The following is a 5,351-nucleotide window of genomic DNA, read 5'->3' as shown; positions in this document are numbered from 1 at the left end:
TCCTTCATCTCTGGATCCGCTGCCACTGTTCAAGCCTCGCCATCATGGACAGCAGTTGTTATGATGACTGGACTGCAGTCGCTTCTCTTTTGGTCTCTGTGCCTCCACCTCGCCCTACTTCATTATACTCTATGGTGCTGCCAAGTGGTCTCTTAGTAATCTAAATCTGTTTCTATCCCACCCCTCATCCTCAAATTTTTGAAGATCTCTCCACAGTGTTCAGAATGATGTTCAAAACAACTAGTTCCCCCAGTCTGCCCTTAGGCTCACCTTGCACAATTTCCCACTTGTATGCTTCCCTGCACCAATCCGAATGGGTACCTGGAACTGCATCACCCAGCTTCAGGTTTACCGGCCCTGCACTTAACTTCTGTATGGTCCAGAACATTATCTTCTACTTAGTTCTCCTGGTAATACTTAGGTTCCACCCTCCCTTGTCTAGAATGTGGGCCCTTTGTGGATGGAAACGGTCTGCTGTTCAGTTGCTCAATCATGTCTGACTCTTTGCACCCCATGGACTGCAGCACTCCATGTGTTCCTGTCCTTCACTATCTCCTGGATCATGCTCAAAATCATGTCTGTTGATTCAGTGATGCCATACAACCATCTCATCCTCTGTCATCCACTTCTCCTCATGCCTTCAGTCTTTCCCAGCATCAGGCTCTTTTCAAATGAGTAAGTTCTTCACATCAGGTGGCCAAAGGATTGGAGTTTCAGCTTCAGCATCAGTCCTTCCAATGAATATTCAGGACTGATTTCCTTTAGGATGGACTGGTTGGATCTCCTTGCAGTCCAAAGGACTCTCAAGAGTCTTCTCCAACACCACTGTGCAAAAGCATCAATTCCTTGGTGCTCAGCCTTCTTTATGATCCAACTCTCACATTCATACATGACTACTGGAAAGACCATTGCTTTGACTAGATGGACCTTTATCAGTAAAGTAATGTCTCTGCTTTGTAATATGCTGTCTAGGTTGGTCATAGCTTTTCCTTCAAGGAGCAAGCATCTTTTAATTTCAAGGTTGCAGTCACCATGTGCAGTGACTTTGGAGCCCCAAAAAATAAAGTCTCTCATTGTTTCATTTGTTTTCCCATCTATTTGCCAGGAAGTGATGGGACTGGATGCCATAATCTTCGTTTTTTGAATGTTGAGTTTTAAGCCGGCTTTTTCACTCTTCTCTTTCACCTTCATCAAGAGGCTCTTTAGTTTCTCTTTGCTTTCTGCCATAAGGGTGGTATCATCTGCATATCCGAGGTTATTGATATTTCCCCCAGAAGTCTTGATTCCAGCTTGTGCTTCATCCAGCCTAACATTTTGCATGATGTACTCTGCATATATGTTAAATAAGCAAGATGACAATATACAGCCTTGACATACTCCTTTTCCAATTTGGATCCAGTCTGTTAGATGCCCAGTTCTAACTTTTGCTTCTTGACCTGAATACAGGTTTCTCAAGAGGCAGGTAACATGGTCTGGTATTCCCATCTCTTTATGGATTTTCCACAGTTTGTTGTGATTCACACCATCAAAGACTTTAGCATAGTCAATGAAGCAGATGTTTTTCTGGAAGTCTGTTGCTTTTTCTATGATCCAACGGATGTTGGCAATTTGATCTCTGGTTCCTCTGCCTTTTCAAAATCCAGCTTGAATATCTAGAAGTTCTCTGTTTTACTTGTACTGAAATCTCAGTTCTACTGTTGAAGTCTAACTTGGAGAATTTTGAGCATTACTGTGCTAGCATGTGAGATGAATGCAATTGTGCAGTAGTTTGAACATTCTTTGGCATTGCCTTTCTTTGGGATTGGAGTGAAAACTGACCTTTTCCAAACCTGTGTCTATTGCTGAGTGTTCAAAATTTGCTGGCATTTTGAGTGCAGCACTTTCACAGCATCATCATTTAGGATTTGAATTAGCTCAGATGGAATTCCATCACCTCCACTAGCTTTGTTCATAGTGATACTTTCTAAAGCCCACCTGAATTCGCATTCCAAGATGTCTGCCTTTAGGTGAGTGATCACACCATCGTGGTTATCTGGATCATTAAGATCTTTTTCTTACAGTTCATCTCTGTATTCTTGCCACCTCTACTTAATATCTTTTGCCTCTGTTAGGTCCATACTGTTTCTGTCCTTTATTGTGCCTATCTTTGCCTGAAATGTTCCCTTAGTATCTCTAATTTTCTTGAAGAGATCTCTAGTCTTTTCCATTCTATTGTTTTCCTCTATTTTTTTGCATTGTCCACTTAGGAAGGCTTTCTTATCTCTCCTTGACATTCTTTGGAACTCTGCTCCTCTGTCTTTGTGCTTTCCCAGACAAGAATACTGAAATGGGTTGCCATTTCCTTCTCCAGGGGATCTTTCTGACCCAGGGACCAAAATTGTTTCTCCTGCATTGCAGATGGTCTCTTTACTACTGAGCCATCAGGGAAGCCCCGAAACTGGTTTGTTCATTTTTACACCAAGTACTCTCCCTGTTTCTCTGCTGTATACTTCACACACTTTCTTCAAAATTTTCCATAACATCAGTGCTATCTCAGTATCTCCAACTCTATTGTTAATATATTGAAAGCACATATTTATAATCTATAGCAGCTGATATAATATCTGAGTATATAGTGCATATCTGTTGAATGGAAGAAAGGGAATAAAAAGAAATAAAGGAAGGAACATAAAGAGCAACAGAACTCAAATGCTGTTTGTCTCCATGTGTGCCCTTAACTCATAATGGAATCAAGCCCTTTTCCCTTAGAGCCTCCCCAAGGCAGTAGTCATAAGTGAGTAAAATAAGTTTTGCATTGTTGTTTGGAAGATTTTTGGAGGACATGAAGGAGAGGTTTTATAACACAAAACACTTCGTAAATTTCATAAAAAGTCCCCATTTGACCTTTTTGTTTTTTCCCCTCTGCCCCCAGAAGACATGACAATCTATAATGGACATGGATGGAACAACACAACCTCAAAATACAGGAGGTAAAAACTGATCGAACTGCAAGGAGAAATAGATGAACCCATTGTCATACTTGGAGTCTTCAGCAATCCATCAAGCAGAACATCAGTTAGGACACAGCTGAACTCGAAAATACCATTCACCACTGGATTAATGGACCTCTATAGAACACTTTGTCCAACAACAGCAGAGTACACGTTCTTCTCCAGCTCTCATGGAGCATTCACCAGGACATACCGCATTCTGGGCCATAAAACACACATAAAAGAAATCATACAGATTGCAATGGAGTTAAACAAGACATCAGGAACAGAAAACAGTTGGAAATTCCCAGCAAACTTGGTGATTAAGCAACACGCTTCTGCCATGCGGCCCTTGGGGAATTAGTTCCCTGACCAGGCATCAAACCCACACCACCTGCATGGGAAGTGCAGAGTCTTCACCGCTGGACCACCAGGAAAGTTCCCAAACAACACACTTCTACACAACACATGCATCAAAGAAGAAATCTCAAGAGAAATTTTAAAATATTTTGAAGTAAATGAAAATGAACATATAACTTATCAAAATTTGGGGATGCAGAAAAAGTTTTTAGAAGGAAATTTATAGCATAGCATGTATATGTCAGTAAGAAGATCAAGTTATACCACAGAACTTGGGAAAAATCCAGAACTTAATGGTACCTATTTCTACATAAGACTAGGAAGAAACAAGGGGTTAGAAAAAACAAGAACTCGTCAAAAAATCTCTGACAGATGGCCAGACCTAATGATCCTGTCTTCCATCCCCCATAGCCCAACCCCACCAAGAAACCAGAAATTTCCATTGAAGAGAGTAAATCTCAAAAACACCAAGGATAACAGCAGATAAGGTAGAACTACTGTAAAAAAAATAATAAATGAGAAAGAGGCAATAAAGATGATATGGAAAATTGAATGCCTACCCCAATGCTCCTTAGTGTGTGAGCAATGAGTCAGGTATATACTTCCTCTATCCCCTGGATAAATATTACAGAATTCTTCACTGGAGAAACTGAAGTGTTCCAAAGAAAACACCCGTGGATACTGTCCTGGCAGGAAAGCATATTCTCGATGATTCAGATGAAGAGACATTAATGGAGGAACTGCTTACAGTCTGTAAGTGAACAGATGAGGGAGGGATGAGTCGCCTAGCAACCAGCATTGGTAGGAAGCCATCATATCCCCAGGGCTGAAGGTACAGGGAGGGAAATAGAGGCCAGGGAGAAATGTAATAGTTGGCCAAAGCCCTCTCAGCAGAAAGTGAAGTGTGGAGAGTTCCAGATGCTGCTAGAGCCTTTTGCTGAGTTGGGAGAGAGTTGTGGGGGAGGGGAGACCCTGACCTTTGTTTTCAGCTCACCAACATCTCCCTGGTGCCTGCCCACCACACTGCAGTTGTTTAGGGAGACTGGGTATGTAGCCCTTGGGACCCAGAGTAGGATAGAGAGGAAGGAGAAAAGATAAAATGGGGAAGGGGGATCAGTGGGTAAACAGGAGGATATGTTGCAAGATATTGACATTTGGAGGTTCTCTGATGAAACCTCTGTGCTTCAGTGTTAATACCTAGAAGTCTGCTGGACTGAACTGCCAAGCAGCTCTTTTGAGCCACATCCTCCCTGCAGCAGAGAGGGGTGCAGAGCCAGAGGAGAGCTAACCAGTGTGGTTTGAACCACACGGGGAGGGGCAGAGGGAGGGAACAGAGAGGCAGCAATCAGGTCACTCAGACAAGGAAGAGCAGAGACCTCAGAAATGTGTGACAGGATGAGCCTGAAGACAAACTAGCCTCTTGTTCTTGTCATTATGTCTGCTGGGCTCTTGCCACCTGTTCTTCTCAAATAGTATCAGTTCAGTTCAGCCTGTTTAGTCACTCAGTCATGTCCAATTCTTTGTGACCCCATGGACTGCAGCACACCACGCTTCCCTGTCTATCACCAACTCCCGGAGTTTGCTCAAACTCATGTCCGTTGAGTCGGTGATGCCATCCAACCATCTCATCCTCTGTTGTCCCCTTCTCCTCCTGCCTTCAATCTTTCCCAACCTCAGGGTCTTTTCTAATGTGTCGGTTCTTCACCTCAGGTGACCAAAGTTTTGGAGAGAGGGAGGGAATAGCCAAATAAAGCAATATTCTTGAAAGGAAGGACCCACTGGAAGTGGGAGGGTCATTTTCTCTTTTGGATCTGGTTGGTAAAACGTGAATTTAATTCATCCATAGGGGAGAGGGAAGTACAGATGTGTAGATATGTTTTCGGTTTTTTTTTTTTCCCATTTATTTTTATTAGTTGGAGGCTAATTACTTTACAATATTGTAGTGGGTTTTGTCATACATTGACATGAATCAGCCATGGATTTACAAGTATTCCCCATCCCGATTCCCCCTCCCACCTCCCT

At 42.5% G+C, this 5,351-nt stretch overlaps 1 long non-coding RNA gene across 1 annotated transcript in view; it reads right to left on the bottom strand.

The window, feature by feature from the left end:
- Positions 1-2,410: 2,410 nt before the first annotated feature.
- Positions 2,411-5,351, bottom strand: part of LOC122438586 — a 50,185-nt gene continuing 47,244 nt past the window's right edge. Inside the window, exons 3-4 of the long non-coding RNA XR_006268591.1 lie at positions 3,890-4,080; positions 2,411-3,189 (exon numbers count right to left, since the gene is read on the bottom strand). This is a non-coding gene — a long non-coding RNA (uncharacterized LOC122438586). The remainder of the gene's footprint in view (positions 3,190-3,889; positions 4,081-5,351) is intronic.

The sequence above is a fragment of the Cervus canadensis genome, chromosome 3 (assembly GCF_019320065.1).
Source record: "Cervus canadensis isolate Bull #8, Minnesota chromosome 3, ASM1932006v1, whole genome shotgun sequence".
Lineage (NCBI taxonomy): Eukaryota > Metazoa > Chordata > Mammalia > Artiodactyla > Cervidae > Cervus > Cervus canadensis.
The sequence above is the reverse complement of the archived record's forward strand: the minus strand, read 5'-3'. Positions and strand labels throughout refer to the sequence as shown.